Below are 14,785 nucleotides of genomic sequence, written 5' to 3'. Positions count from 1 at the left end.
TGGCATGCTCTAGTGAATTTGACACAGTTCATATAAATCTAATAATTTCAGAATGAGTTTTAAGGTAAAAAGAGCAAAATAAATGGTGAAATAAGTGTTTATTATGCAATGTTCTGGTGGGTGCGCACACCTTACTCCATGAAATCAAGCTCTAATGCACTCTAGTACACTTGCATTTTTATACGGCGTATATTGATGTGTCAAAATACGCTTTAATAAGGGATTTTATTAGTTAAAATTATTTTATAGTAAAAATCATTGAAGTATGCTAAATTTACAAGGGGAGGACATGGCCATTATACAGAGTAGTTGTGAATCACGGTGCTTCTCAGAGAAATAAAACTGGTCAATGTATATATGGTTAAAGATTGTTTCAAAGTTTTTGACATTACAATGTCAAATTGTCAACTATAATAGAGTTTGAAAACAATATTTTGCCTTTAAACTAATACTAGTATGTTTTTAATGGAAAGAATAAGGCCCATCCTAGAAGGGATGTATGGGAAATCTATCTTAAAATGTGCTTGGTAAGATTCGACTCTCACATGTGAAAGTCGAATATCTAGCCAACTACTCTAGTCTTTTATCTCACCTTTAAATTAATAATTAAACGAAATACTCCCTCGCTCCCTATTTGTTTGCTCCATAAGTAAATTAGTAAAATGTGATTTATCAAGAATTGAACCAAAGTTTGCAAGTGGGTTGGGGATATTCTTGTGTTTTATAGTTTTATGAGTGTGTGCAAGTTAGGTTGACGATGGAGACATGTTATCTAGTAAGGAAATGGAACAATGTTTAAAAGACCTCCAAAACATGAAATATGAGGCAAACAAATAATGACAGAGGAAATGTATATTTTAAAAATTAAAAATCACTAGTATTGTATTACCCATAACAAATGTTTCATCCGTCTCAATTTAATTGCTCTCAAATGTTTCATCGTACATTAGGACATCGATCACAATTTAACTTTTGTTTTGCTCTCATATACAAACATGAAACATAAAATCCTAAAGTGTGAAAATTAGCTTGGGGTAGCAAGAGTAGTAAAAGTTGAAGAGGAAAAGATTAAACTAGCTCAGTCAAGTTTAGTTGGGTAATTAAGTTTATCATCGAAAAAACTTTCTTGTTCCTCAGCCACCACAAACAAATTACACAACCCAGATCAACGCTCTTCCATCTTTTTCAATTCCATCGATTTTGAAGATTAAGAGATCAAATTTTCCAGAAAATTGAATTCTATTCTTAGGTAAATCACTCAATTTCTTGTAAAGATCCTAACTTTTTCAAATTTCAAGTGTGATTATAGTTGTTGAAGTTCCTCCGCTTTTAATTATTTGCAGGGTATGGCGACATCAGCTCAAGTAGTGAATAAGTTCTTTATTGCATCGATTTTGATGTGGGTATTTCCAATTGCCATTATTTATGGCTTTCAACATAATTTGTTTCCTGGTGAGACTCTTAATACTTTACTTTCCTTGACGATTCATGTTAGCCGACCTCGAACCATTTAGGGAATAAGGCTTTGTTGTTGTCATTGTTATTGTTGTTGTATTGGTGGTGTTGGATTACTAGCATTGTTATGATGTCACAGAATCTCTTTCCTGATTGTAATTTTTGATGTTTCACATAGACTAGTTTTGGGTACACATAATCATCTGTTTAATGTTTTTGTTTCCATGTTTGGACTATTTAATGCCTAAATTCAGTTAGATAACCATAAATTTGGAAGATTTTGAGACTTAGTTACTATCTAATGCACGGAATTTTGTCTTGTGGGTGTGACCAAATTCCTGAGCAAGGACTAATTGGATGAGATTTTAGTTCTGAATGTGTACTTAAGAAGTGCTGATTATAAAAAATCTCGTCTAGGAGAAAGTCTGTTGAATTGTTGATGTTAATTTTGATGCCCCATTAGCCCATTAGGTTGTGACCTGTGAGAATGGATGAAAGATGTGCTTGGAAGCTTTGACATTGATGGACCCTTAGATATTAGAGTCAGTCTTGTTTTTTCTGTGTTATTTGCTCGGGTACTTTCTAAATCCTTTAGTCTTGGATCCTAATATCATTCATCTTCAAGCACAGCTAGCCAGCTGGGTCGTGGTTAAAATTTCTGTTCTACAAAAGTAAAATTCCTTTGGAGTATTGATCTATATTATTGAATATGAGATGCAGCACTCTCTCAAAATAAAAAAAATAAAAAAAAATGTTTTGAATATGTCCTGTTGGATTAAGTCTTTGAGTAGCGGGGGGATAAGAAATTAAACCTCGTCCAAGCTTTGATCAGGCTTCAATAGTTCGACTTCATAAAGCCTAGGATCCTGCAGATTGATATTTAGATAATGCGATATAAGGTAAAGAACGAATTACCACCAAGCCTAGACACCCTGAAGCCCTTGTGTTAGAGACTTTTGCTTGTGTGCTGGAAGCTTGGAAGGTGCAAGAGTTTAGATCTATAAATTTTCAAATCACAAGAATACAGTATTTATTTGTTTCAGAAATTAACCTTAATAACCATAAGGCCCTCAAGAGCCATGAATTATGGCTTTGCCTTCTGCTAACCCCCTAGAGTCTTAGAATCTCAAGAACCCAGTAGCTACTAGTTAGATCATTGGCTCGGAGACTAGCCTAACATCTTTAATACTTGCATCGTAGGAAGAAGGCAATTTAGCTGTTATTTTATGTGGACAAAAGGTCCTCATGAACTGCCATGTTTATTGTGGTTCCTAAGCTCAAAATGCTTAAGGGGTTAATTAGAGAGTTATTTTCTGGTCGAAAAACAAAAATTTGTGCTTATATGGCAATGTACCATCTTCGGAGATTTCTTGTCGTAAACAAACAAGATGGTTGGGGATGCATCACGGGATTATATAATGTTGTTTGGAACCATATACTGCAACTAGTCAGTCACATAAAGTCTCGTGATGGCCTTAAGTTTATGAAGGGATGCGTGTACGTAATCGGCTAAATTGACTGTTTATAGGCAAGTTGGACAGTTCTATCCACCCAAATGACCTTTCTAGGTGTCGTGGGGTCCATGGAAAATATCCCGACCTCTTTTCTTTCTGGGCCCAAAAAAGTCCAAACTTGGCCAAAATTTGAAGGTTATAATCCACGTTTTTGGGCCAATTTCGGAAAATTTTCCAAAATTGTAATGAATGTTTGGGGTGCCCCCTAGGGTCATATAAGTTGGTTTGGAGCTGTCAAATGTCAAGAGAAGTTGAATAAGTATCCTAATAATAAGAGCTTTATTAATATTGAAAAAGATGCTAGGCTTCATTATCAAAGTACTCATGCTGCTAAGGTGAGCATCTTAAATTCGAAAGCATAGCTTATTCCACAATTTGCTTGAGAGAAAGAAGGGTCCAAATTAAGGTGCATCAAATCTAGTCAATGGGTGTGCTTTTTGTATATTTATACTTGAGTATTTGAAGTTCAAGTCATTAAAAGACTTTTTATCATCAAAAAAACTTTCTTGTTCCTCACCCTGATCAACGCTAATTAACCATAAGTCCTTCGAGAGCTATGAATCATGGCTTTGCCTTCTACTAACTCCTAGAGTCCTAGACTGTCAAGAACCCAGTAGCTACTGGTTATTTCTTTGGCTCAAGATTAGGCTAACATCTTAAATACTTGCATAGTAGGGAGAAGGCAATTTAGCTTTTATATTATGTAGACAAAAGGTCCTCACGAACTGCCATGTTTTTTGTGGTTCTTAAGCTCAAAATGTATAAAGGGGTTAATTAGAGAGTTATTTTCTGCCTGAGAACAAAAAAATTGTACTTATATGGCAATGTACCATCTTCGGAGATTTCGTGTCGTAAACACACAATATGGTTGGGGATGCATCACAGGATTATATAATGTTGTTTGGAACCATATACGACAACTAGTCAGTCTCATAAAGTCTCGTGATGGCCTTAAGTATTTAAAGGGATGCGTGTACGTAATCGGCTAAATTGACTGTTTATAGGCAAGTTGGACAATTCTATCCACCCAAATGACCTTTCTAGGTGTCGTGGGGTCCATGGAAAATATCCCGACCTCTTTCCTTTCCGGGCCCAAAATTGTCCAAACTTGGCCAAAATTTGAAGGTTGTAATCCATGTTTTTGGGCCAATTTCGAAAAATTTTTCAAAATTGAAATGAATGTTTGGGGTGCCCCCTAGGGTCATATAAGTTGGTTTGGACCAAATGTCAAGAGAAGTTGAATAAGTATCCTAATAATGAGAGCTTTATTAATATTGAAAAGATGCTAGGCTTCATTAACAAAGTACTCATGTTGCTAAGGTGAGCTTCTTAAATTCGAAAGCATAGCTTATTTCACAATTTGCTTGAGAGAAAGAAGGGTCCAAATTAAGGTGCATCAAATCTAGTCAATGGGTGTGCTTTTTGTATATTTATACTTGAGTATTTGAAGTTCAAGTCATTAAAAGACTTTTTATCATCGAAAAAACTTTCTTGTTCCTCAGCCACCACAAACAAATTACACAACCCTCATCAACGCTAATTAACCATAAGTCCTTCGAGAGCTATGAATCATGGTTTTGCCTTCTACTAACTCCTAGAGTCCTAGACTGTCAAGAACCCAGTAGCTATTGGTTATTTCTTTGGCTCAAGATTAGGCTAACATCTTAAATACTTGCATAGTAGGGAGAAGGCAATTTAGCTTTTATATTATGTAGACTAAAGGTCCTCACGAACTGCCATGTTTATTGTGGTTCCTAAGCTCAAAATGTATAAAGGGGTTAATTAGAGAGTTACTTTCTGGTCTGAGAACAAAAAAATTGTGCTTATATGGCAATGTACCATCTTCGGAAATTTCGTGTCGTAAACACACAATATGGTTGGGGATGCATCACAGGATTATATAATGTTGTTTGGAACCATATACGACAACTAGTCAGTCTCATAAAGTCTCGTGATGGCCTTAAGTATTTAAAGGGATGCGTGTAAGTAATCGAATCGGCTAAATTGACTGTTTATAGGCAAGTTGGACAATTCTATCCACCCAAATGACCTTTCTAGGTGTCGTGGGGTCCATGGAAAATATCCCGACCTCTTTCCTTTCTGGGCCCAAAAATGTCCAAACTTGGCCAAAATTTGAAGGTTATAATCCACGTTTTTAGTCCAATTTCGGAAAATTTTCCAAAATTGAAATGAATGTTTGGGGTGCCCCCTAGGGTCATATAAGTTGGTTTGGAGCTTTCAAATGTCAAGAGAAGTTGAATAAGTATCCTAATAATTAGAGCTTTATTAATATTGAAAAAGATGCTAGGCTTCATTATCAAAGTACTCATGTTGCTAAGGTGAGCTTCTTAAATTCGAAAGCATAGCTTATTTCACAATTTGCTTGAGAGAAAGAAGGGTCCAAATTAAGGTGCATCAAATCTAGTCAATGGGTGTGCTTTTTGTATATTTATACTTGAGTATTTGAAGTTCAAGTCATTAAAAGACTTTTTATCATTGAAAAAACATTCTTGTTCCTCAGCCACCACAAACAAATTACACGACCCTCATCAACGCTAATTAACCATAAGTCCTTCAAGAGCTATGAATCATGTCTTTGCCTTCTACTAACTCCTAGAGTCCTAGACTGTCAAGAACCCAGTAGTTGCTGGTTATTTCTTTTGCTCAAGATTAGGCTAACATCTTAAATACTTGCATAGTAGGGAGAAGGCAATTTAGCTTTTATATTATGTAGACAAAAGGTCCTCTCGAACTGCCATGTTTATTGTTGTTCCTAAGCTCAAAATGTATAAAGGGGTTAATTAGAGAGTTATTTTCTGGTCTGAGAACAAAAAAATTGTGCTTATATGGCAATGTACCATCTTCGGAGATTTCGTGTCGTAAACATACAATATGGTTGGGGATGCATCACAGGATTAAATAATGTTGTTTTGAACCATATACGACAACTAGTCAGTCTCATAAAGTCTCGTGATGGCCTTAAGTATTTAAAGGGATGCTTGTACGTAATCGAATCGGCTAAATTGACTGTTTATAGGCAAGTTGGACAATTTTATCCACCCAAATGACCTTTCTAAGTGTCGTTGGGTCCATGGAAAATATCCCGACCTCTTTCCTTTCTGGGCCCAAAAATGTCCAAACTTGGCCAAAATTTCAAGGTTATAATCCACGTTTTTGGGCCAATTTCGGAAAATTTTTCAAAATTGAAATGAATGTTTGGGGTGCCCCCTAGGGTCATATAAGTTGGTTTTGAGCTTTCAAATGTCAAGAGAAGTTAAATAAGTATCCTAATAATGAGAGCTTTATTAATATTGAAAAAGATGCTAGGCTTCATTATCAAAGTACTCATGTTGCTAAGGTGAGCTTCTTAAATTCGAAAGCATAGCTTATTTCACAATTTGCTTGAGAGAAAGAAGGGTCCAAATTAAGGTGCATCAAATCTAGTCAATGGGTGTGCTTTTTGTTTATTTATACTTGAGTATTTGAAGTTCAAGTCATTAAAAGACTTTTTATCATCGAAAAAACTTTCTTGTTCCTCTGATCAACGCTAATTAACCATAAGTCCTTCGAGAGCTATGAATCATGGTTTGCCTTCTACTAACTCCTAGAGTCCTAGACTGTCAAGAACCCAGTAGCTACTGGTTATTTTTTTGGCTCAAGATTAGGCTAATATCTTAAATACTTGCATAGTAGGGAGAAGGCAATTTAGCTTTTATATTATGTAGACAAAAGGTCCTCACGAACTGCCATGTTTATTGTGGTTCCTAAGCTCAAAAGTATAAAGGGGTTAATTAGAGAGTTATTTTATGGTCTGAGAACAAAAAAATTGTGCTTATATGGCAATGTACCATCTTCGGAGATTTCGTGTCGTAAACTCACAATATGGTTGGGGATGCATCACAGGATTATATAATGTTGTTTGGTACCATATACGACAACTAGTCAGTCTCATAAAGTCTCGTGATGGCCTTAAGTATTTAAAGGGATGCGTTTACGTGATCGAATCGGCTAAATTGACTGTTTATAGGCAAGTTGGACAATTCTATCCACCCAAATGACCTTTCTAGGTGTCGTGGGGTCCGTGGAAAATATCCCGACCTCTTTCCTTTCTGGGCCCAAAAATGTCCAAACTTGGCCAAAATTTGAAGGTTATAATCCACGTTTTTGGGCCAATTTCGGAAAATTTTCCAAAATTGAAATGAATGTTTGGGGTGCCCCCGGGGTCATATAAGTTGGTTTGGAGCTGTCAAATGTCAAGAGAAGTTGAATAAGTATCCTAATAATTAGAGCTTTATTAATATTGAAAAAGATGCTAGGCTTCATTATCAAAGTACTCATGTTGCTAAGGTGAGCTTCTTAAATTCGAAAGCATAGCTTATTTCACAATTTGCTTGAGAGAAAGAAGGGTCCAAATTAAGGTGCATCAAATCTAGTCAATGGGTGTGCTTTTTGTATATTTAAACTTGAGTATTTGAAGTTCAAGTCATTAAAAGATTTTTTATCATCGAAAAAACTTTCTTGTTCCTCAGCCACCACAAACAAATGACACAACCCTCATCAACGCTAATTAGCCATAAGTCCTTCGAGAGCTATGAATCATGGTTTGCCTTCTACTAACTCCTAGAGTCCTAGACTGTCAAGAACCCAGTAACTACTGGTTATTTCTTTGGCTCAAGATTAGGCTAACATCTTAAATACTTGCATAGTAGGGAGAAGGCAATTTAGCTTTTATATTATGTAGACAAAAGGTCCTCACGAAGTACCATGTTTAATGTGGTTCCTTAGCTCAAAATGTTTAAAGGGGTTAATTAGAGAGTTATTTTCTGAGAACAAAAAAATTGTGCTGATATGGCAATGTACCATCTTCGGAGATTTCGTGTCGTAAACACACAATATGGTTGGGGATGCGTCGCATGATTATATAATGTTGTTTGGAACCATATACGACAACTAGTCAGTCTCATAAAGTCTCGTGATGGCCTTAAGTATTTAAAGGGATGCGTGTACGTAATCGGCTAATTTTACTGTTTATAGGCAAGTTGGAAAGTTCTATCCACCCAAATGACCTTTCTAGGTGTCGTGGGGTCCATGGAAAATATTCCGACCTCTTTCCTTTCTGGGCCCAAAAATGTCCAAACTTGGCCAAAATTTGAAGGTTATAATCCACGTTTTTGGGTCAATTTCGGAAAATTTTCCAAATATGAAATGAATGTTTGGGTTGCCCCCTAGGGTCATATAAGTTGGTTTGGAGCTGTCAAATGTCAAGAGAAGTTGAATAAGTATCCTAATAATGAAAGCTTTATTAATATTGAAAAAGATGCTAGGCTTCATTATCAAAGTACTCATGCTGCTAAGGTGAGCTTCTTAAATTCGAAAGCATAGCTTATTCCAAAATTTGCATGAGAGAAAGAAGGGTCCAAATTAAGGTGCAAAAAATCTAGTCAATGGGTGTGCTTTTTGTATATTTATACTTGAGTATTTGAAGTTCAAGTCATTAAAAGACTTTTTATCATCGAAAAAACTTTCTTGTTCCTCAGCCACCACAAACAAATAACCCTTAAGTCTCTCAAGAGCTATGAATCATTGCTTTGCCTTCTACTAACCCCTAGAGTCCTAGAATGTCAAGAACCCAGTAGCTACTGGTTATTTCTTTGACTCAAGATTAGGCTAACATCTTAAATACTTGCATAGTAGGGAGAAGGCAATTTAGCTTTTATATTATGTAGACAAAAGGTCCTCACGAACTGCCATGTTTATTGTGGTTCCTAAGCTCAAAATGTTTAAAGGGGTTAATTAGAGAGTTATTTTCTGGTCTGAGAACAAAAAAATTGTGCTTATATGGCAATGTACTATCTTCGGAGATTTCGTTTCGTAAACACACAATATGGTTGGGGATGCATCACAGGATTATATAATGTTATTTGGAGCCATATACGACAACTAGTCAGTCTTATAAAGTCTCGTGATGGCCTTGAGTATTTAAAGGGATGCGTGTACGTAATCGGCTAAATTGACTGTTTATAGGCAAGTTGGACCATTCTATCCACCCAAATGACCTTTCTAGGTGTCGTGGGGTCCATGGAAAATATCCCGACCTCTTTCCTTTCTGGCTCCAAAAAAATCCAAACTTGGCCAAAATTTGAAGGTTATAATCCACGTTTTTGGTTCAATTTTTGAAAATTTTCCAAAATTGAAATGAATGTTTGGGGTGCCTCCTAGGGTCATATAAGTTGGTTTGGAGCTGTCAAATGTCAAGAAAAGTTGAATAAGTATCCTAATAATGAGAGCTTTATTAATATTGTCAAAGATGCTAGGCTTCATTATCAAAGTACTCATGCTGCTAAGGTGAGCTTCTTAAATTCGAAAGCATAGCTTATTCCACAATTTGCTTGAGAGAAAGAAGGGTCCAAATTAAGGTGCGTCAAATCTAGTCAATGGGTGTGCTTTTTGTATATTTATACTTGAGTATTTGAAGTTCAAGTCATTAAAAGACTTTTTATCATCGAAAAAACTTTCTTGTTCCTCAGCCACCACAAATAAATTACACAACCCTGATCAATGCTAATTAACCATAAGTCCCTCAAGAGCTATGAATCATGGCTTTGCCTTCTACTAACTCCTAGAGTCCTAGACTGTCAAGAACCCAGTAGCTACTGGTTATTTCTTTGGCTCAAGATTAGGCTAACATCTTAAATACTTGCATAGTAGGGAGAAGGCAATTTAGCTTTTATATTATGTAGACAAAAGGTCCTCACGAATTGCCATGTTTATTGTGGTTCCTAAGCTAAAAATGTTTAAAGGGGTTAATTAGAGAGTTATTTTCTGGTCTGAGAACAAAAAAATTGTGCTTATATGGCAATGTACCATCTTCGGAGATTTTGTGTCGTAAACACACAATATGGTTGGGGATGCATCACAGGATTATATAATGTTGTTTGGAACCATATACGACAACTAGTCAGTCTCATAAAGTCGCGTGATGGCCTTAAGTATTTAAAGGGATGCGTGTACGTAATCGGTTAATTTTACTGTTTATAGGCAAGTTGGAAAGTTCTATCCACCCAAATGACCTTTCTAGGTGTCGTGGGGTCCATGGAAAATATCCCGACCTCTTTCCTTTCTGGGCCCAAAAAAGTCCAAACTTGGCCAAAATTTGAAGGTTATAATCCACGTTTTTGGGCCAATTTCGGAAAATTTTCCAAAATTGAAATGAATGTTTGGGGTGCCCCCTAGGGTCATATAAGTTGGTTTGGAGCTGTCAAATGTCAAGAGAAGTTGAATAAGTATCCTAATAATGAGAGCTTTATTAATATTGAAAAAGATGCTAGTCTTCATTATCAAAGTACTCATGCTGCTAAGGTGAGCTTCTTAAATTCGAAAGCATAGCTTATTCCACAATTTGCTTGAGAGAAAGAAGGGTCCAAATTAAGGTGCATCAAATCTTGTCAATGGGTGTGCTTTTTGTATATTTATACTTGAGTATTTGAAGTTCAAGTCATTAAAAGACTTTTTATCATCGAAAAAACTTTCTTGTTCCTGAGCCACTACAAACAAATTACACAACCCTGATTAACGCTTATTAACCATAAGTCCCTCAAGAGCTATGAATCATGGCTTTGCCTTCTACTTACTCCTAGAGTCCTAGAGTGTCAAGAACCCAGTAGCTACTGGTTATTTCTTTGGCTCAAGATTAGGCTAACATCTTAAATACTTGCATAGTAGGGAGAAGGCAATTTAGCTTTTATATTATGTAGACTAAAGGTCCTCACGAACTGCCATGTTTTATGTGGTTCCTTAGCTCAAAATGTTTAAAGGGGTTAATTAGAGAGTTATTTTCTGGTCTGAGAACAAAAAAATTGTGCTGATATGGCAATGTACCATCTTCGGAGATTTCGTGTCGTAAACACACAATATGTTTGGGGATGCATCGCATGATTATATAATGTTGTTTGGAACCATATACGACAACTAGTCAGTCTCATAAAGTCTCGTGATGGCCTTAAGTATTTAAAGGGATGCGTGTACGTAATCGGCTAATTTTACTTTTTATAGGCAAGTTGGAAAGTTCTATCCACCCAAATGACCTTTCTAGGTGTCGTGGGGTCCATGGAAAATATTCAGACCTCTTTCCTTTCTGGGCCCAAAAATGTCCAAACTTGGCCAAAATTTGAAGGTTATAATCCACGTTTTTGGGCCAATTTCGGAAAATTTTCCAAAATTGAAATGAATGTTTGGGGTGCCCCCTGGGGTCATATAAGTTGGTTTGGAGCTGTCAAATGTCAAGAGAAGTTGAATAAGTATCCTAATAATGAGAGCTTTATTGATATTGAAAAAGATACTAGGCTTCATTATCAAAGTACTCATGTTGCTAAGGTGAGCTTCTTAAATTCGAAAGCATTGTTTATCCCAAAATTTTCTTGGGAAAAAGAAGGGTCCAAATTAAGGTGCATCCAATCTAGTCAATGGGTGTGCTTTTTGAATTCTTATACTTGGGTCTTTGGAGTTCAAGTCATTAAAAGAAAATTAGTGAATAGGGAAATTGTTGTAGAGGGTCCTGTAGTGACAGCAGCTCAGCAGTCTCTTCTTTGCCCGCCTAAAGTGGCCAGGAGGTCAGAAGAGCTTTGCTCGGATGAATGAGATAAAGGTTCCAGGGCCTGATGGGTTTAAGAGTATATGGTAAATTATTGGAAATGATGTTGAGGCTGTTCTGGATTTATTTACTCTGGGTAGATTTTGAAGCAGCTTAATACTAGAACAATTTGATTGCTAATTGTGATCAACCAGCTGACTCAAATTAGACCTTTAATTTTTTTTCTTTTCTTTTCTTTTTTTTTGACTCAAATTAGACTTATTGCTAGTTGTAATGCGATTTATGAAGTCATATCTGAAATGCGATGTGCTAGACTAACAGAGTTGCTGCGACTGCTGCTTGGGATGTTTGCCACTGTACTTAAAACCTTTGTTTTTGATAGAGAAATAACGCACAGTTTCCTAGTGTTTCAAGATATTATGTAGCTGTATGAAGTATGATTGCAAGAACAAGCCTCCTAGGTTCACTATTAAGGTTGATTTTGGGAAGGGCTTATGATTCAATAAGCTGGGATTTTTTAAAGGAAATGATGCAAGCTCTTGATTTTCTTGAGAGGCTCATGAACTGGGTAATGCAATGTGCTTCTGCCCTTATCTATTCTCTATTTATATATGTGGATGGTAGGCATAAGACAATGTGATCCTATCTCTTCCTTACTTCTTGAGATTCCTTATTCCTATGGAGCATGTGTCAAAAATCTTGGAGTAGGTATGTAAGAAGGCTGATGTTAACTTTTACCATAGGTGTGGAGATTTACTCCTGATCTAGTTTAGTTGTCTGTGGATGTGGTTTATACAAGGGGAATGCTAAGTCAACGAAACTCGCTATTAGATCCCTTAATTCATTCTCTAGATGCTATTGGCCAAGTTCAAATAGTGTTAGAACTGCTGTTTACTTTGGAAATGTACCTGAGCATGTTTAAAAGGATTTTTTTTTTTCAATATTCAGATTATGTCAAGGGAACATTTCCCTTGCTTATAAATGCTAAGCGGCATACTTCCTTGGTAGGGTTTCTTGATGGAGTAGCAGGCACCTATCATATACTACCATATCTACTGATTCTACTCTGATCAATTTTTATTAATAATTATCCACACTTATTGGGCACTTAGTTTCACCTGCCTAAAATAGTGATGGACAAAATAATGCAATTATGCAGACCTTTTCCATGGAAATTAAAGGCTATCCTATGTACATACCCTTCTGTGGTCTGGGACTGGATTTGTAAAACTAAATCTTTGTGGTGGTTTAGGCCTTAGCAATTGTGTTTTGTGAAACCATGTGACATAGAGTATGTTTGGCAAGTTACTCCAAAAGCTGGTTTGTTATGATTGGAATGGGTGCACAATGTGTATATGGATGCTAATTGGTGGGGCTAGCTGGTGCTGGAAAAATATCTGTAAATTAAAACAAGTGAAGGCAGGCTCTAGTCAGGATGGATAACTAAATCTCAAGAAAATTGTCACTGTTGCAGCTGGCTATAAATGGTTAAAAGGGAGCAACTTAAGTTACCATGGTTCCGTTGGGTTTGAAGTAGGTATAAAAATCCTGAAATAATCATTTATTTAGCTGCACTGAGATAAATTTTCTCTGTTGTCTTGAGAATGAGATAACTTGGCACATCTTCTTTAAGTGTCCTTGCATTAGAGTATGCAATGAGATGATTAGCAGCTGGTTGAATATCAGATACAAGAACTGGATTAATGGCATTCCACGTGGAAAGAATAGGAAACTATAAAATCTAAGGAACAACAAAAAGTTGTGTTCTTCCCTTGCAGCTATGATTAATTTAATTTGACAAGCTAGAAATCACGTCCTATAGTTAGAACTTAGGAAAATCAAACAAGCTGCTGGCTGTATACTGAATAATGAAAGGTATGCCTCCTGTATTGTAGTCGTAGAGAGAGAAAATGAGTGTGGGTTTCCCCTTGGTAGAAAAAGTGAAGTGGAAATTTACCAAAAATGATAATGTTGCAGTTTATTTGGGACAACTTAAGTAACATGCGGCACTTCATTTGGGATTGTGAGAATAATAAACTTGCTTGTGTACTACTGTCAAGCTATGTTCTTTATAATTGCACTATTTGCCTTTTTTATAATCAATCTAAGATATGAGTGAAATTTTGTTTAGAATAATGCATGTGCTAGCTATTCTTTTCTTTGTACTTTTATTGGTATAATGCGGTATTTTGATGCTTTATTCTCTCTTTCTTTCTACATTGGTATGCTTTATTTGATGTAGATAAGATTGTGGTTGGTAATAATCTTTAAATTGTACTTTTTCTCTATGTATCAGGTTTAGCGAACCTTTCTCCCTATTATCAGACACTGTTGGTTGGATTTCTGGCTGTTATATCAGTTAACGTGGTAATTGCGTTTTACATATACATGGCAATGAAAGAGCCTTCAGACAAGCATGAGCCAGATCCAACATTCCTTGCCAATGCTAAAGCCAGTATAAACCAAACCAAACCCGAGGGTGGTGAAAAAGAGGAGTAGAACATGGAGGAGCGAGTCACTAATTGCATAATCACCAGTTGCCAACTGAGGTTGGAGGAAAGAGGGGCTGGTGTAAACGGCAGGCTAACAGGTGATCACCCTATTATCGATATAAACATGCTATCACAATTTTCGTTGTCGCTGAGACATACTTGGGTGAAAGTATTTTTTTATCAATATAGTGATTTTTGCAAAATGTTACCAAAGATGATAGGCTCGTATAATTCAGGGATTTAGAAATCTGAATTACTTCCCGTGAGCATGTATCAAAATGTGACAGGTTCACCTCAGTCCTGTGTGCATGAAAACGATGTATTCCATATTGATTTTGACTTAGCATTACTCATATTCGTCGTGTAACGCCTCGTTAATTTGCAAATTTCTCACCCCGTCTTTGATTGCAAGCTTTTGTTAGGAAAGATCTATGCTTTCTTCATGATTTACTCGTATTTTGCTATCTGCCATACAATCTATATAGATCTAAATTTGTGTTTATAAAGGTATGATTTCCATCATAGTGACATTACCTCAAGGACTTCAGTACAAGGGTAAAGGGTTACATCTTACACTATACTCGTAATCACAGCTATTTTCTTAACATTTCACATTCAGATCCAGTTATTTCACTCAGAACTATCCATGACACCCCTCTTAACTCTAGACGCTCGCTTTTCCATGCATGCGTCTAATTGGGATTATCGTAGGTTTTAGGTGCTCCCTGGTGCAT

General features: G+C 36.3%; 1 long non-coding RNA gene across 1 annotated transcript; it reads left to right on the top strand.

The window, feature by feature from the left end:
• The first annotated feature begins 978 nt into the window (after nucleotides 1–978).
• LOC145638424 (uncharacterized) lies at nucleotides 979–14,477 on the top strand. The gene is made up of 3 exons (XR_014114658.1): nucleotides 979–1,249; nucleotides 1,344–1,452; nucleotides 13,856–14,477. It is a non-coding gene; the product is annotated as an uncharacterized LOC145638424 (long non-coding RNA).
• Nucleotides 14,478–14,785: the final 308 nt, after the last annotated feature.

Source organism: Chenopodium album, chromosome 7 (genome assembly GCF_948465745.1).
Source record: "Chenopodium album chromosome 7, dcCheAlbu1.1, whole genome shotgun sequence".
Taxonomy (NCBI): domain Eukaryota; kingdom Viridiplantae; phylum Streptophyta; class Magnoliopsida; order Caryophyllales; family Amaranthaceae; genus Chenopodium; species Chenopodium album.
This window is presented reverse-complemented; position numbering and strand designations above follow the sequence as displayed.